At 46.5% G+C, this 25,735-nt stretch overlaps 1 pseudogene; it reads left to right on the top strand.

Annotated features, from left to right (window-relative positions):
* The window catches only part of LOC125080527 (protein LZIC-like), a 70,745-nt pseudogene extending 45,347 nt beyond the window's left edge, over positions 1-25,398 (top strand).
* Positions 25,399-25,735: the final 337 nt, after the last annotated feature.

Below are 25,735 nucleotides of genomic sequence, written 5' to 3'. Positions count from 1 at the left end.
CTGGTTAACCCCTGAGAGGCTGCACCCGAACAACTGTTTAGGGTAAGAGAACTAGCTTTCCTCCCCTGTCTACAAAACAAAAATGACAGGAGTCCCTGCTGACTTGCCAAGCCCACAGGACCCTTGCTGAGGAGTGAACAGGGTCATCCCCGAAAGACTGGAAAGCCCCCTGGAAAAGAGGGATTTTAACACAGAGAGAGGTTTGAAGCCCAATATTGTCTGACTGCAAAGCCCTGTTCTTAGCTACTCCGTTCTACCATCTTGGGAGCAAACGTGACTTGCAGATCGAGCTGGCAGCTACAAACCGGGAGCTCCTAACTGATATGAATTGGAATTAACATTCCTTAATTGGAACGTTACAGCTCCAGCCCTAAATTTTCCAGCTTTCCCCACCTTCAAAGGCCAAAGTGTCCCCTTCTGTACCGTCCCTACTTGAGACCTTTGACGCCCACCTGCCTGATCCTCACCATTTTTTTATTTCAGGGGAAAAGCGGCAGGTGATGCCATTTGGCGTTACAGGAGCAAAAGTGAAAAGGCACGGAGAGGAGAGCGGCATGGAGGCTAGTGGCAGCCATTCCCACCGGGGGAGAAACCCATCGCTCTTTCCCACTGGCCCCACCTCCCTTCCAGCATTGGCGGGAAAGCACAGCAGACACTACCGCATCCCACCCTTGACTCCTGGGAGACTCCCTCTTCTGGGTGGGAGCTGTGTCTCCTGTTTCTGAGAGCTTAAGGCATCTTGGAATGCCAAATGGTAACGGCGGGACCTGAGCGGCCCTACCCGGCGTACCCCAGGCCCCGGTCAGAAGCTGTGTTTGCCCAACTGAGTTAGGACCTGTTGGTCACCAGTTAGGCTATAAATACACGGAAAGTGGGAAGAAACTCCTCAGGCAGGAACACAGAAAAGAGGCTGCAGGCAGAGCACCAGGTGCCTGGAGACCTCCCTGGAGCCAAACACACACACACACACACACACACACACACACACACCCATCGCCACAAGGGTCCCTGTCTCTGCTCCAGGGAGATTTTTTTTTTTTTTTTTTTAAAGATTTTATTTATTTATTTGACAGAGAGATCACAAGCAGGCAGAGAGGCAGGCAGAGAGAGAGGAGGAAGCAGGCTCCCTGCTGAGCAGAGAGCCCGATGCGGGGCTCGATCCCAGGACTCCGAGATCATGACCTGAGCCGAAGGCAGCGGCTTAACCCACTGAGCCACCCAGGCGCCCCAAAGGGAGATTTTTTTCAGGAATCAGGCTGCACTGCTGTAAACACCGTGATGAGGTAACACGGGGTGCACAAGCGGATGCAGCTCAGGGCGAGGGCGAGACTGGTGGATGGGTGGGGACCCGCTATTCGGCATGTTGGATTCAGGGTGTTGGCAAATTCGATACTCAAGCAAGCTCCCCTCCCTCGGGAACCCCATCGCAGATTCCCTGTTGTCAGGAGAGGGATTTCCCGTCATCCTCCCTTCCTCTTGTCAACTGCTGGCACTGCCTGAGCTGGAAGGCAGGCTGACAAGGTTAAGGGGAGAGAAGATCTGATATGCTATCACGCTTCTCAGGTCCATGACAGGCAGGCTTGTGTGGAGTGGGCCCATGGCTTTCCTCCGCTCCCCTCCCCAAATAACCCTCCGGTGTGCCAATCAGAAAGGAAGATAAGAAGCTGACTCTGAGTCCTGCTCCCAGCGCCTAAACCCGAGGCAATTATTTACGGGAGCTCCGCAGAGTTGCTCAGCCTCAAGCCTGGGGCCTCGTCAGCACGTGGTACTGCGGAAGCACCACGTGGAAACTCCTCTGGCAGTGGGGACAGCCCTCAGCAGGGACGGGAGCGGCTCTCCCACGCACCCTGTGTATGGTGCTGGGCACCAGAACTTGACAATGACAGCCATTGGGAGAGCCACACCCACCACTGGCTGCAAGACAGACCCGCCCCTGCAGGTGGGGGCACCGGAGGCCCCCCAGGAGAAGTCCATGCCTCCACTCCAGGTCACTTAGGGCCACTTGACTTAGGGTCACTTGACTTAGGGTCAAGCTGCAAATTCTTTACTGCGGCTCCACAGTGAGGTAAGGACAGAAACCAAGCCTGTGTTTTGAGACTTTTATAGCAATAGAGTAATTTAATAGGTTTATTCTAGTAGTAAAAGGAGGACTCGTACTTGCATATCTTTTTATTTCATTTTCCCAGAAATGTATTCTAAGGAATACATTTTTAAAGAAAAATATAGATTTTATAAAAATATCATTCTGCAAGAAACTGTCAAAGAAAAACCCTGTTCCTTCATCCTAGAGAGTTTGAGAAGCATAGGTCTAGATATAGGTCCCTGCTCCGAGCATACAGCCTCGAAGCCCCAGGCCCCTGCCTACCTGCTGTCTTCTAGGAGTGCTGAGAGACCGCAAGAGTGGAGAGAGAAGAGAGAGGAAAGAGACAGACAGTCTGGCCTACAGGGCAAGTCTTCCTCCCAGTGTAGCCTGCTCCCCCTGAGCCCAGACAGCCATTAAGGTGGCGCAGCAAATCCAGTCCTTTCTGGCACTGAAATTATGGCTACAGGGCAAGTCAAAATTAAGGCAATACACTGGAGGCAAGGCTCTTCTGGGTGGCTACCCAGATAGCCCAAAGCAAGGCAGTGCACCTGCCCTGAAAACACTCGTCCTCAGCAGCAGCCCCTCCTGTGTGAGGCCTGGCTGCCCCAGTGCCCCTCGCCACTACCCTTCCAGCCTGCAGGTTCTTGCCTTTTGAAGAAGGCAGGCCGATTGGGACGCAAACCCCTGCCCATAACTCCAGCTGAGTAAGACCTCCCAAGAAAAATCTTTCAGCCCAAGCAGAATACCTAGTGACTAAAAATGAAAGCACTGTGGTCCCACCTACTTGAGCTGAGTCCCAACTCCTCCACCCCTCCCTATGCGACTTCCGGCCTACCGCTCCCTCTGTCTCCATCCACGGAGTGGACATAACAATACCTAGTATCTACCGAACGTGTGTCCTGTATGCCAGATGTTGGCCATATGCTTTACCTCGGAAAAAAAAAAAAAATCTCAGAATAACCATATAAGATAGATACATCTCTTCCTAGTCTTCAGGTGCGGAAACCGGTGTAGAGAGGCTAAGAACTTGCCACAATCCCCCAGTGAGTAAAAGCCAGGACTCTGGGTTCTGCAGTCCTGTCCCCAGAGTTCCCGGAGCTGGGTCATTACAGGACACCACCCCAGCACCACCACTTGACTCAAAGGACTCCTGCAGGGATAAAATAATGCACTTCTCACTGTACTTTTCTAAATACGGGTTGCTATCACTTTCGAAAGGATTTTCCAAGGGCTGCTTGAGGCCTCTGAATGTCCCTGGCTTCAAGGCTACCACCTAGGGCAGCAAAAGCTTTAGCGAGCTCCAGAAGGAACCAAGCCAGGGCCTCCTTGGCAGGTAGCCCAGCCCACACACCCTTTCACAGTCCAGGGTCTCCTATAAATATGCCAACAGCAAATCAAAGGCTCCGAAGCAAATCTCAGTAGTTACTCAATTTCAGGCTCTGAAGCATTTTCAGCCCTGCACTCACATCCAAGTTCTTCCACATTCCCCCCATCCATCCACCACATCCTTCTAAATGTGGAGCCCCTCCCTGCCAAAGACCAGAGATGCCGACTGTGAAAAGAGGGGAGCAGGACCAAAGGGTAGGGAAGACATTTGAGGAGGTTGTCTGACCGTCCATAAATATTTATGATGAGCTGATGAGTCTGCCTTGGAGCCAGGACTCTTGCCAGGGCCTCCCCTGGAGGGTTTTTAGTGCAGGACTGGGGAAAGCTGAATACCAACTTCTTGCCCCGCCGTGCCCTTGAAAACCTCAGACCCATGCTAATGAGCACATTCTGTTGAAGGTCAGTGTGCCAGGCAAGGTGTCCTCGGTACGTCTAAGCTGTATGTCATACCACCACGTAGGTATTAGTATTCTCTCTGTACAGATCAGGAGACCGAGGCCAGAGAAGCTAAGCAGCTGGCCTAAGGTGATGCGGTCAGCAGGTGGAGGAGCCGGGATACGTCCCCGCTGTGATGAGCATCCAAGCTTTCTTCCTCCAAGAGGACTTCCCCTTTGGGTGCCCTCCCTCTGGGCAGGATCCCGGATCTCTACTAGGTCTGGTTGCCTCCCCTCCTTCCCTCTACTCTGGGCTCCAAGAAGGGCTTCACTCTACCACCAGCATCACAAATGATCCCTCGTGAATTTGAGTTTCCACACCACCCCGCCAGGGGCTGGATGTGTGCTCTCTTTACCTGCCCCTCTTTGGCTCTTATTAGTTTTACTTCCAAGGTGGTGCCTTTGAGAGAAAAAGACAATCTCATTGATTGGGTGGATGCAGAGTGGCTGGAGCTCCTGCTTATTGGTGCTTAACCACCTTCCAATTTATAGGAGGAACTCATGTCAAAGCTTCTATTGGACACACCGTCAGCACAGCTTTGTTCCAGGCTTATGGGTTTCTGGAAACACAGAGCAAGAAAGTGCCATATCCCTTGTCCCCCAAAGGGCAGTGATGGGTATGTCAGAGCCACAGTCTAAGCCTCTGAGTGACTATGTCCCATGTCCATGATGGCACAATGCCACCACTACCAGAATTCTCTAGGGTGCTTGCTTGTTAAAACATGCATTCTTGGGCCCCAGCCCACCCTCTAAATAATAATGCAGCCTGCAGTGGAGTCCAGGAACATCCCCAGGCTTCCAGATGATTCTGACATTTACAGAAATTGTACAATCTTTGACTTAGAGTGCCGGTTTCAGAAGCAGGACCATCTGGATTCAAACCCTAACTTTGGGCAAGTTGCCTAACCTCCTCAGCCTTCAGTTCTCTTCTATTGTAAAATAAGAACAGTCCCTGACTCTTAAGACATCAGGAACAGACAGAGAGAAAGTGCTTACTTGGTGAAAGCTGAGGAGTTCATCTAAGTTTGTCAACTTCCATCCCACCATCCACAACCTGAATATAGTGCCCCGATGTGGTAGGCAAGGCTCAGACACCTGTTGGATTTTGCTCCCACAAACGAAGTGGAATTGAGAAAACTCGTCGATTAAGAGCATTACAGGTGAAGGGCAGTGATTAGAGAGGCAAACTCGTTCTCATTCTAAGCAATCAACCCACAGAGAAGTGGTGGGCATCTGCCATAAGTCCAGCAACACCGAGCAACCATGGTTCTTAGCCACTGCAACTTGAATTGTGCTTGAGGAGATGAGAAAAAACATACAAGTTCAAATAAAGTAAGAATTAACTAAAAGAACAAGACAATCATCAAAAGATGCTCCCCACTGTTTTATTCATCTAGCGTGTACATTCATTAATTGCCTATTATGTGCCATGGACTACTAGAGATAACAAAGTTGAATAACACAGTCCCTGCCTCAAGATATTTAAAGTTCAGAAAAGGAGACAAATCAGCAAACAGGATGAGCAAATCAACGTTCATGATTAATTTACTTTCTTCTGGCTATGCATATTGGAAAAGGTTAAGTCTCACAGTGTCCAAAATACTTCATTCAGAGCCCAGGAGATCAGTCCTAATATTTGAGGAAGGCATCTGAGGTCTGGCTCCCTATCTCCAAGAATGCAGAGCTTCAGACTCTATGTCTAGAGACAAATATACCAAGTAGATCACTGTCAAAGCAGTAAGGGCAGACAGCTTTGAAACTCTTATCTAAAGATAGCTATGAAGTGTGAAAACACAAGTAAATCTGTTCTAAACAGTTAACCACAATCCAAGATAGGGGGAATAGAGCACATGCCCAACCAACCTTTAATAACCCCAATATCATAAGGCAGTAGACAGTTTGGAGGGAATCCAATCACATCCACACTTTGTGCAAACCCACGGCTTAGCTCCTTGAGGGGAGGAATAGCATCTGTTTGTTCACTGCTATATCACCCATGCCCACCAGAGAAGTGTCTAACGAACGTTCACTGAGTGACTGAATGATGCTAACTGCCCAGATGGGAGAATGCAAAAGGCCCAATATGCAGCCCACTGTCAGTGGATCAGTAGCAAACAGCCATTTTTATTTTTTTTAATATTATTTTTAGTTTTAGAGAGACAGAAAAAGAGAGCAAGTGGGGGAGGAAGGGCAGGAGGAAAGGGAAAGAGAGAATCTTAAGCAGCCTCCACGCCCAGCGCAGAGCCCAAAGCAGAGCTTGATCTCACAACCCTGAGATCATGACCAGAGCCAAAATCAAGAGTGAGATGCTTAACCGGCTAAGTTACCCAGGTGCCCCAACAGACAGCCCTTTTTCAAGTCCAGACATCTCAGGGCTCTGGACCTGTGTATTCAACTGTCTCTTTGTCATCTCCTCTGAGATGTCTGGAAGTCACCTCAAACTCCAAGGGGATGAACCTGTCCTCCTTTTTCTTGCATGTGCTTCCTTACAGCTCCATATCTCAGTGAATGCCGCCACCCTCTGTCTCGTCCCATCTGCCAGAAACCAAGGACAGCGCATTTCACAGCCCTGTCCTAACTCCTTATCACCCATCCACCCCCTCAGTGCTTTCTATTTACTTCCTGAAATCCTCTCAAATCTGTCCCCTGCCATTACTCTAATCCAAACAAGCATCTTTCTCTGGAACTAACACAGTTCCCCCCAGCTCATCTGCCCACATCTGCCATCCCTAGCATGTCCCCGTCTCACTCCCACTCCACCTGCAACACCCGTTCTTCCCATCTGCACGTGGTTAACTCCTCATCCAGAACACCTCAGACCTGTCCTCTCCTTCCAAACTTGGGTAGAGCCCATTTGCCTTGAATCTAACATACTTCTCTTTCTTACCATTTGTCACCACTGCAATTCTTTTTATGGCCACTGTCCAAAGGCCAATGATATTCATGCCACTGGTAACCATCAGGATGGTAGAATGGACACAGTTCCCATAGTAGGGACTCCGTTTAAGCAAAAGTTCTGTGAAGAGAGGGAGAGAGACAACAGACCTTTGGTTCTACAGAAGTCTTCAGGGTTATGAAAAGAGTAAACCTCTGCGCAATGGACTGCTTGGCTTATGGGAGGCGACTGTGACCCAGAAGGTACAGGTTGAAATGCTCACAACACCTGGGTGGGTTGCACGAGGAGAGAAGGGGGCTGGGTGACAAGAGAAGAGTGGGGACCGGAAAGCCTGACCGGCCTGGGAGCAGCTCCAGTCAGAAACCCAGGGCTCAAAGGAACATAGTTTGAAAGTCATTGTCCCATTCATCCCCCAAGGAGTAACACTCAAAATCAGCTCTCAAAGGCCAAGCCAACAGGATGGAGACCCCCTCACACCATGAAACTGGATATCCTCAAAAGCCACCACCAGCCATCCTCTACACACACTAGCTGGGGGACTACTGCTGGGAATGGGGGTGGGGAGAGCCCCAGATGGAAGTTTTGGGCAGGACCCAGAGGGTGCCCACTTTAGGAAGTGGGAGTTCACAGCAGAGGGAAAGGGGTGAGACTCTAAACTGCTTGTTATCTGGACGTCCTACAGGCACCCCAAGTCCCCTGTAGTCCTGACTGGTCCCCTCTGTGCGCCCAAAGCCCTCCCTGTCCTCTTTCCTTTCCATACCTGAGGATGGCATCACACCTAGTTACCAAGTAAGACTCTTGACAAGACGCACTGAAATAATCACCCAATCACCAAGATACAAATTCCGCACCTTGCTATATCCCAAATCCATTGCCTTTTCTCTGTCCTGCCAGAACCTTAGTTCAAGCCACCATCCCTTTCCCTAGATGACTGCTTTCACTGTGCAGATCACTCCTCTTCCTCTCTTCTCACCCCAAATCTAACCCCGCCATGCTGCCGGAGCAATCTTCCAAAAGCCTAAATCAGATCTGACCATGACCTCACCTCTGGCACATCGCAGAAGGCACCCCATGTGGCAGCCTGACAGGACTGCATGGGGAGGTCCAGGCTCCCTCTTGGCATCCATGACACCACACCTGCTGTTCCACCTGCCTGTAGGTCCCTTCCCCACCTCCTCAGCAGCATGATAATCCCTGCTGGTCCCTGGAGCTCCAATGAGGTGTCCGATCCTGCAGAAAGTCCTTTTTTATTCCCTCCTCCCTCTTTACTCTCCCAGCTTCCTTCTTTATCCCCTTCGCATACTGTCATGCATTACTTATCCTATGGTCCTGGAATGCTCTCTTCGGGCACCTCTCACCTTAGACCATGAGCCACTCTAAGGCAGTGACCGTGTTTCAGACACACACTGGAAGCCCAGCACCAAGCACCAAGTACTGAACAAACGACTGGAACATTCTAGCCTCCACCTTGAGCCCAGGGTTGGCTGTTTCCAGTCTGTCTCTCGGCACACATGGCTGATTTTTAGCATTCGTAGTTTATCTCCCAGTGAAATTTGATGCCAGCTGTGGTCACCTGTTTGATTGCTCTCTGAGCTCTGCCTTTAACTAGAAATTAATTTGGATTATTTAAGCTTTCCTTGCCCACCGGAGAAACTCTGGCTGGGTAAATCCAAAGCTGCCGGCGATTTTTCTTTTTCCGTTTAATCTTTTCCCCTCATGCGCCAACTCTAATTTTGTGCTTTCTGGCTCCCCCCACCCCCCGGTGCTTATTTTTAATCTGCTGTCTCTGACCCCTCTCAAACGCTGATTCACCGTGGATCACCATCTTCCCACCTGCTCATCTCTGGGAAACTGAGACCAGCCCTGCTCAGGGGCTCAGCTGTATCACATAGGAAGTCTGGAGCAACTCTGAGAACAGACAGCAGAAGGGAGAAGTCCTGAACCCCACAGCCTAGACTGTGCCTCACTGCCCAGAAGGGTCAGGGACTTTAAAGGCCAATTCTTCAGCTAGCAGCTCTGTTAGCAATGAGGACACAGAGCACAATGAGGAGGCCAGGATGGGCACAGAAACTGGCACTCACCGAGGCCCATTTCTGGTAAAATCGCATCCAGCCCCACCTGGGGTCGCCTAATGGTCTGTGCGTTTCTGTGCCTGACAGGGGTACTTTCACTTTCCGGCAGACCGAGAACCCTGTTTCATTAATACATCCTTCCCCCCAGTCTTAGTTTCGATCAACCCCCTGTCCTTCTCCCTTGGCAAGAAGCCATTCCCACCTCACACAGGCTCCAAAAGCAAAACTGGCACCTGTCTGTTGCAAAACCCTAAAGGAGGGCTGGGGGGAGGGCATGGGACTGAAAACCTGCCAGGAACTTCAGGGAAATTAAGAAAAAAAGGCATAAGTTGTTCAAGGTACTCCTGCCAAAGGCACACAGGAACTGAGCAGGGGAGCCACCGACTCCAGGTTTTGTACAAACAGCAAATGGTTTTGTACATGAGGCCCATGGCCTCCACTATATCACCCTGCAGAAAGTTCCAGAAAATTGTCGGTTCTTATCTGGGGGAGAAAATTCTGCATCAGATCAGAACTCCCTGCCTTGAGTAACTGGCAGCGGTAAGGATTCCAGAGGAAATCACGTGCGGCTACACTTGGTGACGTCACAAAGCTCTCCTCAGCACCTCTCTGGGCATTGCGCTGTCCTCAACACAAAGCAAGCCTGCTCTCACGAAGCTTACGGTCCCGTGGGGATGATGGCAGAGGCATGAAGAGAAGTGTGAACCCTGAAATTCATGTAGGACATCGATCCGTTCAACCACATTTCTAGGTGTGAGCTTATATAATATCCTTTTGAGTCCATAAAAAAGAAACCATCAGACAAATCAGCCCCCCTGTCATTTTAACTAAAGCACCTCAACCAGTTTTGGATCTGAAAATAGAGAAGTTCTGGCTTCATGCTTTTCTAGAAGTATGCAAGGCAGTGTGCAATTTACCTTTGGTGGAACTAGCAAAAATAGTTACGATTTGTGAATTCTCCTTTTATTTAGATTTAAAAGTGAGAAATCCATTTATTCCAAATTCATTATCCACAACAGATAGAATTTGCCCCTTGCTCCAATCTAGCTTTAAATGCCACAGAAAATCATAGAGGAGATATGTAAACTACATTGACCATGAGCTCACATGTAGCAGGAAACTGCAGAGAAAAGGGTCTCTCCTTGCTTGCTGATACAAAAGTCACACCACGAGGGATGCCTGGATGGCTCAGTCGGTTAAGTGTCTGCCTAGGGCTCAAGTCCTGATCCCAGGACCCTAGGATTTAGCCCCATTATCAGGCTTCCTGCTCAGCAGGAAGGCTGCTTCTTCCTCTCCCTCTGTTGCTACTCCCCCTGCTTGTGCTCTCTCTCTGTCAAATAAATGAATAAAATCTTTAAAAACAAGAACAAAAGTCACTATGATTGTGTACAAACCCGACTACAAGGCAAGGCTCTAATTAGTCCTCGTTCTCCCCACAAAGCTACAAGACCGGCAAATAAACCCCTCCAGCAAACCGTGCCAGAAGGAGTAGAAGCTCAGAGATAACAATGCTAGCAGGAATTTGTACCTGTGATGTAGTCCCTCATATTTTCTTTTAAAATGCTCGTCTCTCCTGTCTTCCTGCTCTTCATCCCTTCTCATCTCCAGCATCTAACTTTTTTGGGCAAAAAAAGGGCATTCCTCCAAGAGGATAGACCAGTGTACCCAAAAGGGGGTGAAAACTGGTGGCCTTGATTTGGCAACTCTTACTATGTGTTTAGAATGTTCACACATTTGGACTCCAAAATAATACTTTTAGGAACTGACCCACAGGAAATAGTCAACAATGAGGATACCTTTGTATGTGCAAATATTGTTCTGAATAATTTATTTTTTTAAGGATTTTATTCATTTATTTGCCGACAGAGATCACAAGTAGGCAGAGAAGCAGGCAGAGAGAGAGGGGGAAGCAGGCTCCCTGCTGAGCAGAGAGCCCAATGCGGGGCTTGATCCCAGGACCCTGAGATCATGACCTCAGCCGAAGGCAGAGGCTTTAACCCACTGAGCCACCCAGGCGCCCCTTGAATAATTTAAAATTGGAAAACAACTTACTTAAATCTTCATAAATGTGGGCTTTAAGTCAACTCTGATAAGCCTGTACATCAAATTGAAAGTAACGCAGAAGCGATACAAGAAAAGATGAACACTTTTGACTATATAAAAATATGAACATTGTCTATGGAAAAAAAAAAAACATTTACAATATCAAAGACAAACAGGTAAATTATCTGCAGCATATATGATATAATTTATTTGACATAAAAAGAACTCTTTAAAATCAATAAGAAAAGAACAACCCAATTTTAAAAAGGCCAATAACCGTGTGGAAAGATGTTCAGTCTCACACAAAGAAATGTAAACTATATTAGCAGCTAGATTCAATTTTTCATCTATATTATAGGCAAAGCCCCCCCCCCAAAAAAAACACATTTTTTTTAATCGTTCTCATTCATTTTTGGTGGAATTGTAAAGCTGAGGGACAGTCTCATAATCTACCAACATCTTAAATCCTGGAATATTTCCACTGTAGGAATTTATCCTTGTATATATACTTGTACGGGCACATAAAAACATGTAGGGAATTTACAGCAGTGCTGTTTGTAATACCAAAAACCTGGAACAATATAACAAATAAGGAATGGTACTTCCAGAATGTGCCACACAATGGACTATGACCGGCTGTTCCACAGAACAAGGTAGCTCTACATACACTGACATGGAAAATGATGCCCAAGATACGTTGGTATACTGACTGCTGAATGACTACAGAACAATGGAGAATATTAATTAAGAATAGTCTGATCTGTGAGGTACATATATATTTTTTTCACATAAAAATAGAAAATGTCTTGAAAGACACAAAAGAAATATACATAGTGGCAACTTCCAAAGGTTAGAACTTGAGGGGAACAGGGATTTTATACTTTATTTTATATCATTCTGAACTGTTTGATTTTTTTCTTTCAATGATTACTCTTGTAATTAAAAAAAAAAAAACTTGAGCCATTAACTGAAACATTATTAAAAACCTACTCTATTACTGGAATTGTGTAGACACTCGGGATGCAGTGGTGAATGGATAGACATTACTTCGCAAGTAGTAAATAATAATGTGAAGTGAAAGGGATTATTGCAAGCGGATGAGGGGAGACTACAGTAATGGCAAGAGTGCGCCTGCCTGAAGTCAAGCAGAACTTTTATAAGGAAGAGTAAAGAACTGGAGCGGGGTGGGGTGGGGGGGCGGGGAAGAGGAGACAATGAGCAAAGGGTGTGATCAGATGGTTGATGAGGGACTGATTTTCATTGTGGTCAGCCTATTTGCAAGAGGGTTGTGAAGGAGAGACTCCAAAGTCCATTGCTGGCTCAGACTGAGCATGGGTCAAAATTCAAGGTTCGGGGTGTGGAGGGAGAAGTGGAGAAAAAGCCTACCTAAAGTTAGGCCAAGACAAGTGAGTATTTTGTCCACATTCCTCAGGAGCAAAGAGCGGAGCTAATCATTAGGAGACAAAGAATGGGAATCTGGTGGGTCCATGTCCATTAAGTCCTAGGTAAACAGGGGGTTACCCTGAGTCTTATCCAGCTCATACTGGATAGGCTGGTTCTTTGCAGTAAGCATTTACAGGAACACAAAGGAGTGGGGGATTTCTTGCCCACTGCTGTTTTCCAAGGAACAGGGCTCAGGTAGGATTTGACCTTGTCAAAGACGATCACAACCCTTGAAGAGCTTTAATTCTTGAGGACTTAATAATTAAGTGATCAAATAATTAAATAAACAAAAGTTGCAGAACTGTCATCAAATGCTTTCAGAGACAAATGACTCCTGGCCCCCCAGTGAGGACCTATAAGAATACTGTTAGTTCCTTAGCTTTGCAGTTTCAAAAATTCATCTGTATCTGCCCAGGACCAGACTGAAAGATCAGTGTAACAGAACAGATGGCACTGAAATGGACCCAATTATGTACAAAGATGTAAGATTCATTACAGCTCAATGAGGGAAAGCAAGGATTACCCAATAAATGGTGTTGGGACAATTAACTAGCAATTTGGAGAAACAGTAATTTTCAAATCTCACTTTATATTATGCACTAAAACAAATTCCAATTGAGTGGAAGAGTTAAACATGGGTTTTTTAAAACATCAAAATCTCAGAAAAATAGAACTGAATATTTTCCAAACCTCTAAAGGAAAGAGAACTTTATAGGCTCAGAAGCAACATAAAGAATAAAAAGAAAAAAAAGAGTAAGATCTCTAAGTTTGACTGCCAAAAAAAGTAACGTATTAAAGCAAATGGCAAACAAAAAATATTGTAACAAAGAGGCACTATATTTAGTATTTAAGACCTCGTGTATATGGGTCAGAAACAAATTAAGACTCTAAAAGATAGGGCAAAAGACACTCACAAAGGAAGTTATGTAACTAGCAAACAAGGATTTGAAACGTTCAGTTCCCAGAGAATAAAAAATATAAATTAAAACTCTAAGTTACCATTTCCCTCTGTTAAGTTAGCATAAATTGAAAAATAATACCCCTGGGACTTCTGTTTCTGGTGAGGATGTAGAAAGGGACAAGTGACTGATAAACCTGCCTTAGCCAGGAGAACTAGCTGAGGAAGCCACAAAACTGCAGTTTTCAAAACCATCAGAGTGCTCAGGATGGAAAAGAAACCTAAATAAACTAAACTACAGAAATGACAAGGTCTTCCTAACATAGAAGAGATCCCTGGCTGCTTTTATCTATGAAATGTCAGGAAGAAGAGGGATCTGCCATAAACCCAGGTAAAGAAATTTTGGCCCAACACGTAACAACACCTAATAGGTCTATGTGAGCTCCTGCAACAGATCAGAATTCTGAGAACCCCAGTCACAGAGCAAGTGTACACCCACCCACATGCCAAAACTTTCACACAGGTCTTCCTCAAGCACACAGGTAACAGACCCAAGGCAAAAGGCAAGATCGAACCCAGAGGATTCCCTTGAGGCAGGCGGTATGTTTCCCAAGACAAGACCCACTGAAGACTGGGAGTAAGACAGAGAGCTGGGAAACCCCTTCAAAGGACCCAGGGCCTCCCCCAAGTGCAGCACAGTGGCCTTCCTAGACACAGAATGGGGCAGAAGATGAGGAGGGGCCTCTTGAGTTGCAGAATCCTGGGGGAAGGACCTAAAACTCAAGCCGGCAGCTGGCTACCAAGCAGAAAGACAGAAAGCCACCCATGGTCTAAAGAGCTGGCAACAGAGCTGCGAAGCCTAAAAAGATCTCTTGAGTCTCACTGGTGCTCAGGGCCCAAGCCCTAATGGAGAGAGTCTTGACATCATTCTCAAAACACCTGACCAGTGATGAATGGAAGGGATCTGAAGATTAAATGCGTCCATACCCTGCTCAGACAGAGCTTCGATGGTCTCCATCCTTCACATTAGCAGTCTCGGAGAAGGGACATAACCTTTCCTATGGGTAAATATTCTTTATATCAGTCTCTAGTGATCTTTACACACAACATCCAACATAAATAAAGAATTAAGAGACCAAAAGATACGAGCCCAGAGATGGCGCAGATGTTAGAATGATCTAGACAGTGACAGCGGAATAAACAAAGTAAGGATGTATGAACGACTGGGAAATTTGGAGAGAGATGGAAACCATAAAAAAGAACCAAATGGGCATGTTATTAATTCCTTAAAAGACCACTAATTCTGTTTAAAACAAAAATTATAACAATGAATTAAGAGTTTAGAGCATATATAATTCATTATTACAGTTTTCATTTTTATGAAGTCCAGAACAGGCAAAAGAATTTTCTTGAGTAATGAAAATATTCTATAATGGGGGAAGGGTTTAAAGGTATATATAATTATCAAACCCCATCAAACTGATTTCTTAAAATATGGGCCTTTCATGTCATACCACTTATACCTCAATAAAAACAATTTTTAATCATATCTTAGGCTGCTGAGGGCATAGTGAAACCAATACTCCTATAAACTGGACAATGGTTTTGGGAAGCATTTGGGCAATATTAATCAAGAATTACTGAACATCCAAACATTTTAACTCAACAATTTCACTTAGGCAAAAATACTCTTAAGAACTAATTCAACAAAAAGTAACATACACAGTAACGTAATGCACAGTATTTTTGTAATAGGGTAATCGGGAGCACTTTGAAATCCAACACTGGATAATAATTTAACAATGTGCAATAAATATATATTTTAGCCACGGAAATTATATCATCATTGGCCTGCCTGGGTGGCGCAGTCAGTTAAGCATCCGACTTTTAATTTCTGCTCAGATCGCGATCTCAGAATGGTGAAATTGGAGCCCAAGCCCCGCACTGGGCTCCATGTTCAGTGTGGAGTCTGCTCAAGTTTCTCTCTCCCTCTCCCTCTGCACCCCACCCCCTGCACACCCTCTCTCTCCCTAAAATAAATAAATCTTTATTTTAAAATTAAACTATCATAACTATATAACAAGCTGAAGACATGTTTATGCTGTAAGCCTTCATGTCCTTGAAAAAACTCACACATGAGAAAAGCACTGGAAAGGGAGAAACTGTAATGCTAAGTCATTCTTATGTTGGGCATGTGGAAATATTTTTTTCTTTGCAGCTTGGTTATCAGCATCTTGATATTTTTCTTTCCTTTAAAATGTTTTCAGTTTTTTTAGCTTTCCTTTTTTTTCTTCCTATCTTCACAATATTACATTTTCCTATCCAGGAATAAGGTTTTTTTCTGCAGTGATTCTCTTATCATTTACATCCTTCCATCATTTTCTTTGTTTAAATTGCTTTTTTATTGCACGGGAAACCCATGATTACATTTTCATGATTTCTTCTGTATATAAAAGGACCTCAGTTTTGCCCAGCAGTTTTTAGCTTCTAGAAAATAAATGGGAAGAGACTTCATTTGTGAATATAACAAATTAACAAATGGGATGGGCCTTCCCAATGACCCAAATGCTTGCACCTACCAGAAGGAATCATGATATAGAGCTAAACTCTACACTGATTAACATAAAACATTAAATCTATTTACTTGGAAAGCATCTGAAAAGACTAGCAGTGGTTAGTCTCTGGGTAGTGAGATAAGGTGAAACTGCTTTTTCTCTGTCTGCTTTTCCTACAGTGAATCTGTATTATTTTGTGACAAAAAAGAAATGGTAAACTTAGATCCCAATTTCAGGCTCAAGCCCTCCTGAAGCTCTGGACACGAGCCTGATCCAACTCAAGGTGGGAAATGCAGCCAGAAGCTTCCCCACCAGCGGTTCTTCCAGCCATCCATGCTCCACTTCCTGTCCCTTGACCTTGCACCCATCAGTCACACTGTCCACACGCCTCCCTGCCCCACCCACGGGAAGTAAGAGCAGGAAGCAGGGACCCTCAGTCTGGTCTCTCTTGGTTCCTGGACTCCTTGGTGTCACTTAGGCAGCTAGAGCAATAGCTACACCTACATTCCCTCCCCGAGTCCCCAGCACCAGAGCCTGCTAAGCCATCCTAGCTGTGGTTCATGCCAGACCTTTATTAACCGTGACAAGGGCTTGGAAAGCCTGAGAGACATCCTAATTTCCCTGTCTCCCTGTAGAAGCAAATAGAGTTAAGGGAGGCTGTGGAGGGTGGAATGGTGGCAGATGCATCCCTGGAGAGCCCAGCTCCAGCCTTCCTGGCCGGCTTGCGTCTCCCCCTCTCGGCTCAGATCTCCTCTCAGGAGCCTGGCCAAGCCTGCTGAAGGATTGCTGAGGAGGTGACTACAAATCGAAATGAACATCCAGCTGTAAAGAATTCAGAGAGGTGATGAATAGCTTCATGGGGCCCTGGCATATTGCTGACAGCAAAGAAGTCTCTCCCCATCCACCCCTGAGTAAATTAGAGAGACACCCTTCGTCCCTCCCTCTTCCTGACCCTCACAGTGCTCAGAAGAAGGAAGCGTGACCACACCTAATGAGGAGGGGTGAGGAACAGCCCAAATTAGAGGGAACCTCATTAGAATATATCTCCTCATAGCTATTCAATCACTAATTGACTTTTCCTCCTCACTTTAATTTTGACGCTGGTGTCTTGATTAATTAACTCTGTCACCAAAGCCCCAGGGTGTCACAGAAGGACTCACCAGGAGTTTATCTTGCTACATTCTGGCCAATTTGACAGATAGGCTCTCCCTGACCAGCTCCATGGGTAATGGCCTGAGCCTATTGTGGTCCCTTGAGCCCTAGAGGGAACGGAGAACTGTTGGCCACAGGGCCCAGCCAGCAGGAAGAGAATCAGAAGGCCTACACTGTTGCTTTCCTTCTCTGACAGCATAATAAATTTCCTTCTCTCCATCTGCATTCTCATACGGAACTTCGTAGTTCATCACGGACACCATGGGCAGTGGGAGAACTGGAACACAAGTGTTGCTTCTGGATAAGCCTTCTGGGAAATCATTTGGTCACTCATTCATTCCTTCACAGAAGTATTTAACTTTTCACTGGCCTGTGCTGGACTTTGTGAGGAAGGAAGGGGTCCAAAGAAGTCTAAGTTATGGGCCCTGCCAATGAGACATTTATCATTTTAGTTGAAGAACTGTAACGTTCTCTTATAAAAACAGAGGCCAAGATTTGATGTTCAGAGAAAACCCCAGGTGGCAAAATCAATCGTCCTGGCTATCTCAGCCATGGGTCCCCCCTCACTTCCTGGACCTCTTGGTATATTTCAAGTGTCCAATGAGTAACCGCCACGGGGAGCCACCAGCAGGGGGAGCTTTGGCAGGAGAAATTAAAAAGTCAAAGTTCTCTTCCTCTGTGTGGCTTTCTCCATTCTCCCTCCTGGACTGGAGGCATTAGGTCTCAGCAGACAGCATTTGAGGGAAGGGAAGCTCTCTTTTCATCCCCTCCTCAGCCCACCCTGCAGAAGAGGAAGACTGACCCAGACTCAGCTACAGCGCTCTACCCTACAGGTGGGCTGGGGGTCTGCTCCTGGTCCGCACAGCACCGGGAGCTTTTAGGCATCTTCTTTTTTCTTTCTCTTTTCTCTTCAGCTTGGTGACAGAAGCGGCATACTGCCCTGGGGCTCACTGTTCTTGAGCACACCACCCATCCTGCCCTCTTCTCTCTCCTTTCCAAGAGGAAAAGAAAGAAGATTCCTGACCAGGGATTGTCTTTTCCTATGGTATTCAGTGTGAGGAGGAGGAGAAAGCAAAAGCCACAGCTGCTTCTGTTTCCTCTGGCCTAATTTACAAAACTCACCTTATTGTGGCTCAGGGCCCACCCTCACTAGCATTTAGGTGTTATTTTCCCTTTACAAGTTTCATCACATGCATCTTTCTCTAGGAGACTCCTAGGGAGGAATGCTGTGATCTTGGGCAGAATACGCCTTTTCCAGGGTCCCCTGTCCAAAGACCATCCTTGAGTGCCTGATACATATGGAAAGCCAACAAGGCCAAGTCATCCCCACAATGTGCCTCCTGCAGAGGGCCTGGTCCTGGTAGTATTTTTAAGGCTCTACCCTAAAGAACTCCCTTGTCATGTGCTCATATCTGACACGGACTTTCCCAGATTGCCCGGCTTCTCATATCTCCTATTTTCACTCTTGACCTATTTTTACCCTACTTTGGCAACCAATAATAATATCCTCTGCTTTAAAATAAAATAAAAAATCCTAATGGTTTTCTATACTGTAATCGAATCTCCTCACCACAGTCTACATGGAAGGTTGCACTGCTGATCTCAACTCCTGCTGCTCCTCTCCATGGCAGGTCTGTGCATCCCCACCCCTGATGGCATCACTTTTGGCCACGTAACTTGCTTTGGCCAGTGGAAGGGGCCCATCCACTTCCATGCAGAACCTGTAAGGATCACGTGATCCTGTACCTTCTCTCTTCCCTCTGTGAAAATACAAGAAATGTCCCAGGTAGGAGCTGTCCCATCTACCAGAGTTCTGGAGTGAAGATTTGCAGCCCATCCGTTATAGACATGTAGTATGAGTGATAAATAACCATCTTTACTAGATGCTATTGAGATTTGAGGGTTCTTTGTTACCATTCAGAGGAGCCTCATCTGACTGACATATTCTATGGTGCGATCCAACCCCTGATCACTTCTCCAATTTCATCTCCTACCTTCCCTTCCTTCACCCACTACATTGCAAGCGCCCTGGCCTTCTTTCTCTTCCTTGGACATGCCATGTGTGTTCTCACCTCAAAGCCTTTGCACAATACAGATTCCTCTGCTGGGACTGCTTTTCCCTGAGGTCTTCACATGGCTGGCCCTTCTTCATTATTCAGATCTTGGTTTGAATCCTAGCTTGTTAAGAAATGCCTGCCCTGAACCCTATCTAATGGAGTCCCCCAGCTATTCTCTGTCATGTTATCCTGTTTTATTTTGCATCTGTCCACTAGTTTGTTATTTGTTTTCCCTCCTCGGGAATGAGCACTTCATGAAAATAGAGATCTTGTCCATCACAGTCACTGCCGTATCTCCAGACACTACAAGGTTACCAGACACATAACATACACTCAGTAATATTTGTGTCATGAATAAGTAAAAGTCTCTCCCAAACTTTAAACCCAGTTTCAACTGCCAACTGGACTCCTCTTCCCAGAATTCATGACTCCAGAGACCCAAAGCGGAATTCATAGTTCTGTCCCCTCTTCTCTTACCCCAACCTTGTCCTCATCTTATTCCTGATTAATGACTCCATCCCTCACCTTATCCCCCCAACCAGACTCCTCAAGTACTTTTCCACACCTCCCCTACACTCATTTCCTCCCTTTCCAATCAGTCACCAGGCTGATTCTCTTTTTTAAATCTTTCTCTAATCTACTTCATCCTCATCCCTACGCACCTGCCCTCACTTAGGCCCTCATCATCCGTTGCCTGGATTATCACAATCTTTGCAGAACAGGGTTCCCTGTTTCCAATTCTCTCCCCTCCCATCTGTGCTGCACACTGCCACCAGAATTATCTTTCTAAAATCTGATAATGTCACTCCCCTGTTTAGAAGGATTTAAAAGGAGCTTCAGGATAAAGTTTAACTCCTCAGAGGCCACGAGATACCTTTGCCTTCTGGCACCTGCCACTTTGCCAGTATGTCTGCCACTCATGGCCGGACACCTCACCCCATTCGACCACACTGAGCCAGGGTAGCAGATCCAACATGTACTTGCATTTTCTGCTCCCTCTCCCTGGAATGCCCTTCCCCCCTTCGCCTCCCCAAACTCACACTAAGGAACATGCACATATGCACACACTCCCATCAGGACCCACCTACTGAGAGTGAGAGAGCAGCCTTCTCTGCTGCTCTCCCTCTCAGTGCTGTGTGTAGCCTCTCCCCACCCTCCTCACCCTCCTCCTGAAAACAAGAAAATAGCTCTAATGATGTGCCTGATGCAAACCTCTCTTACAAGATCACATGGCACCATATGCTCTTCGGGTACAGGTTCATCTATGCGCTTCTCAAGCGCTGAACAAGCAGCCTTTCTCCTCTGAGTGCCCAATACTTCACACAGCATGTCCTTCCCCATGGACACATAGCATGTGCTCAATAATCTCGTTCCAGCGACTAGATGGACAGATGGTATTAGGTATAGGAGAGAAAATAATAGATGGACTAATTACATTACCAACCGGAGTCTGCATGATACGACCAGGAAAAGAAAGCAGATGACAGTAGAATCAACTCTTAGTTTCAGTTCTGCCATAATAAAGCTACCCTACAAAGTGGATACATGCCCGGAGTAACAGGAAGAGGATCCCAGGATTGAAGGAGCCCTTAGCTCCGGACCTCACCAGTACGCTGACCTCCAATATGACTCTTAAACTCCCTGTCCCGGGAGTCCTCATTTACTGCTTATGTAGCTTTCTCCCACCTGTATATTATAAGAAAGGGCTTTCCTAATGCTCTTCCCATTGTGCAGATTCTGAAAAAGGAAAAGGATGTCCCCAAACCACACAACTGGTAATCAGCAAAGTAGAACTTCAACTAGGAGTCTCTGAGTCTAAGCTGCGTGTCCTCCTCACCCAGCTGGGCCATCTTCCCCTCCAAAGAGAGCATCAGAAAGTGGATTATCTCTGTTACCACCACCTCTAAAACGCTTTAGGGCCAATACTTTCTCCCATGCAGCTGTCTAGAATCACTTCCCACACCTAACCTCTCACTGTCCCAAGCCCCTATTAGGGCCCATTAGGGCCCAGTCTCTGGAGAGTGGGCCGGGACCCCTGGCTCTTCCCCCCGGAAATGGGGGCTCCCCTCCAATGGGGAGCAGCACGATCCTCAGCAGGGCCACTCAGAAGCCAGGCTGTCATTTTAGAAGATTTGGGTTCCAACTAAATACTATTCGCGACTCAAAATAACCCCTCCAGTCTCCCTGGTTATTTCTTAAATGGAGTTCTTAACAGTAATGATGGCACCTGTGGGGGAGGAAAAAGAAAGGATTTAGGCTGAGAGTTGGTTTCATGTCACCTAAAAGGATTATTTTATACCATCAGAAAGATAATTCCCCTCCTACTGGGGGAGGATGGATTAGGTCTTTACTTCAGTTGGCACTTTATGAAAAGATTATTTAAAGATTATAGGACAAAATGGATACATTTGACAACATCTGCTAGGGCTGGGGTTTTTGGCTGCCTGAGAAACAATTGTTAATTTATACAATTAATAGATTGCTCACAGTGGTGCTAATCTAGAGGCCGTCTGCCCATAAATGTCCACACACTCAGGTTGTGGAGTTTTCTTTCCCATCTCCCCACTGATTTTTGATGAAGAATGATACAAAATGCCACTGCCTCCATGAAGTCTTCCCTGATCTCTCCACTTGGAAGTGGACACTCTTGCCTCCGGACTCCTTCCCCTCTTTGAAGGTATTATCACCATGCCACTTAGTGCAGGGGACCACCCTCTCCTCCGGGACCAGAAACTTCTTGCACACATCATTACTCAGGCCCCATAAAGCTGTTGCATACCTTAGGTGGGGAGAAATGTAAATGCTTCTCTGTGCTCCCAGCCATTCCCCCAGGCAGTATAGGGAAGGAAGGTCTTAGAGGCCTCCAGGGGTCAGGAGGGCACCAGTGTTGCTGGGGTGGGGTTCTGTGGCCCTGAATCTCACCATCTTGTTATTCACAGCTTTGGGGCTGAGGAGCACAGGCTAGGACCTGCCACCCTGAGGGGCCTCTAGAAAGCACTGCGGCCCAGAGCATCTTGGTCAGACATGCCAGATCTCAGGCAGCTCGGCTATTTCTGGTGGGGCAGTCATGAGAAAAGTACTTAGGAAAAGTACAGAGGATCCTGGATTACTTGTCTGAAAAGCCTTTGGGCATGATGTGACAGAAGCAAGTCTGCTTTACTCAGAGTGGAAAGCTGTCTCCTCAATCCCCAGAAATCTGTGAATGGCACCTATATGCCTTCACAGCATGGCCATCCCCAATGGCGACCCACTCTTTAAGCTTCTCCCCGTCACGGCCCTTTGGCCCACGCCAAACTAAAGCCAACCCTAACACTCGTGCCTCAAACTCTTCCCTGCCTCCCAGAAAGAGTTACTTCTGCCTGGACTGCCTCCCCTCAGCCCTTCCCTGCCCCATGAATTTCTCCTCCACCGGTTTAGACTCTGCTCAGATGTCAGCTCCTCTGTGAAGCCTTCCCTGATGCCTAGTATATATTATCTGAGACATAGAGAAGCAAAAATCACCGTTTCTGAAAACATTCACTAATAAGTGGCCACTCGTAATAAATACTACTCAACAACTACTGAGTGCCCATTACATGCCAGGCATGGATCTCCATACTTGGAATACAGCAGTGAGCAAAACACACAAATATGCCCATGCTCGTAGCCTTACACTCTAGCAAGGGGCAGCGGGTATCCATACACGACAAGCACGTGACAAGTAAATTATATAACATGTTAGAGGTTGGCTAAGTGTGTGCAAAAAGGAAAAAGTAGAGAAGGGTAAAAGGGACAGAGAGAGTGGAGGGGGACAGGAGAAAGGGTGGACGAAAGGGGGCTATTGGACAGGCCAGTTTTAGGAACTCAAGAGAAGGAAGGAGGGAAGCAGAGGAGGAGAGCAGGCTACAAGGAGTGTCCGATAAACAGCCAGAAATGAGGCCAGAGTGGAAGCCAGGTGGAGAGGCCGTGTTGAGGAGGAGGGAGAGATCATCCCTGTCTACATTGCTATTATGGAAGCAAGATGCATGCTCAGAGTCACAAGTCAGCAACACGGAGGGCAGAGGTGGGTTTTACAAGAGCAGGTTTGGTGGGCAGACTGAAGTGAACCGGAGAGAGTAGGGAAACGAGAATGTGGAGGTAGCAGGTGTAGACAACCTGCTTGAGGTTTGCTGCAAAGGGGAGCAAAGACAAGGGACATGGGCAGGAGCGGAAAGGCACATGGAAGAAAATAACAAAGGGCAAAGCACCAGGGCCACAGGCGAGGGGAACTTTTGCTAGAGTGGAGGGGACAGGCAGAACGAGTGCACACGTGCACAGGCCATGGAAAGTCCTGACTCCCTGCAAAACTGCAGTCCCATCCATATTCACCAAGCTCGGGACCTGGGCCCTCTGTTCAAATGTATTCATTTATTCATTCATTCCACGGATTTTCACTGAACACCCTCTACATGCTTGGTTGGTTCTAGGCACTCCCCAGTACACAGTGCAGACAGGCCAATGATCTCTGCTCTCCTCCTAAGTTCCTAAGTTCAAGAGACTCAAAAGACAAGGACATTTAACATCCCCTATAATAAAAGTTCTGATAAATGTTCACATTATGTCATTATTATAGCCTTCATCAAGATGTATCACCATGGTCTATCCCCTACACTGACAGCCATTTTCTTTATAATATTTATAACTCCAGCACCTAACAGAGTTTCTGACATAGAGAAGGGACTTTTGAGATGCTTGTTGAATGAATACGTGAAACCTGAAAGATGAGAGAAAATCCTCATTTCAGGTTCCTCCATAACATTGACTGACGTGAGTTACCAAGCATACCCTCTGAAAACAAAATATCCCTGTGACATCTAACACCTTTGGACAAAACAGTGATTCACAATGAAGTATGAAGCAGTATCCTTGGATACTTTTAACAACCAGCTCAGATGGGCCATCCCTTATTGACTGGACTTCTCCATGGAGCAGGACGGGATGGAGATGTGGGTGAGATGCTTTGGAAACTGAGGTACCACCAGGCAAGAGAAGACAAGATGTCCTGGCCCAGTGGTTGGTCCTGCTTCAGCATGGTGACATCAAATACCCCTGGAGGGGACATGGGGGTGGGACACCAGAAGGGGTTCAGAGGGTGAACAGAGTTTGTAAAAGGGCTCCTTAGTTTGAGGACACTTGGAACTCCTGTGGCTGACAGTCCCAAGCTCCATCCCCAGCCATTTCCAGGTGGCAAGAAACAAAGTGTCTTAATTCTAAATTGGTGTTTCTGATTATTTTAATTAGTAGGCTTACTATGTCTGATTAATTCTTTGCCCTTCCAAACTTCCCATCAGTACATATATTTGGCACCATGCAAAAGCCACTGGCCTTTCAATGACTTGTGCTCTGTGTGTCTGGAGACAGGCAATCACGGAAGAACAAGCCAGAAAACAATTATTCGAAGGAGTAAGAAGTAAGCTGGTACTTGATCTTATTACTTCTGACCAATTTCTTGCTTTCTATTTAAGAATAAGAGTTCTAAATAATTTTTTTAAGATTTATTTGACAGAGAGAGAGAGAGAGATCACAAGTAGCAGAAGAGAGGGGAAGCAGATCCCCTGCTGAGCAGAGCGCCCCATGCGGGGCTCGATCCCAGGACCCTGAGACCATGTCCTGAGCCGAAGGCAGAGGCTTAACCTACTGAGCCACCCAGGCACCCCAAGAGTTCTAAATAGTTTAAGTGAAATGGAGTCATTTTAAAATTGTACCTTCTGGGAAGTGCTCCCACCAGGAGTGTCCACCAGGCTAGAACCCACAGCCAACTCCACCCTCAATAGTTTGAACTTCGAGCCTCTTGTAGCCCTGATGAACAATTTCACCTTCCTCAAGTTCAAGACACTTGAAACGTCAATGGTAGGAGTTTCATGCACTTTGGGACCAGTCAGCACTGGATACTAAGAGACAAGAGAGGAACTTGATGTATATGAATAGGAAGAAAACTCTGGAGCAACTAAGCCACTTTAATGATGTCACTGAAGAAAATCATGTCTGGAAATACGACTCCGGTAGACGAGCCAAGTGGAATGCAACTGCCATCCAGCAGCTGTCAGCCAGGCCATTAAGACCCCACACATCATCAGATTACTTACAAAGAAATGGTCGGGTCGGCTCCAGACAAGGGGAGTGGAGATGGATGGAGATCTCATGGTAGGGAAGCTGGAAAGAGGCCTGAACGCCCAACAGAAAGTGGAGATACTAAGTGCTCTCGGGACACTTGGAGAAAAGCTGACTGCGATGATGAGGCCCTATTATCAGCAAATGCAGGTCTCTCCTCAGCCAGTCTGAGAAAGTCTCTACAGACCTTGGCTCTGGAGGCAAACTTCTGGCACTGACAAGTTTTGATGTTGGACAAACAAAAAAATGACATGGCATGGAAGCTTGGGACATTCTCACTATATGCGGCATTTCTCTTCTAGGGATTCTGAATCATTGCTAAGAAATCAAGAGACCCTAGAAATGCATTGATAACCTAAAAAAAGGTGACTGAAGAACACTGTTGTGGCTTCGGGTTATACCCTTCATCATGGTGCTTTGTGATCCTAGACTTGTTGGGATGATGGACACATGGGACCTTGTTTGTTATGTCTCTCATGTTTGAGAGAGAGAACAGGAAACAGCTTCTCTGCCTGTTTTTATCAAGCCTCCTTGTTTTTAAGTGTTGATAGTCAATGAAAAGAGAACTAGAAATTAAAATTAAAATT

This window comes from Lutra lutra, chromosome 11 (assembly GCF_902655055.1).
Source record: "Lutra lutra chromosome 11, mLutLut1.2, whole genome shotgun sequence".
NCBI classification, from domain to species: Eukaryota; Metazoa; Chordata; class Mammalia; order Carnivora; family Mustelidae; genus Lutra; species Lutra lutra.
Note: the sequence above shows the minus strand (reverse complement) of the source record. Positions and strands in the feature narration are given on the sequence as shown.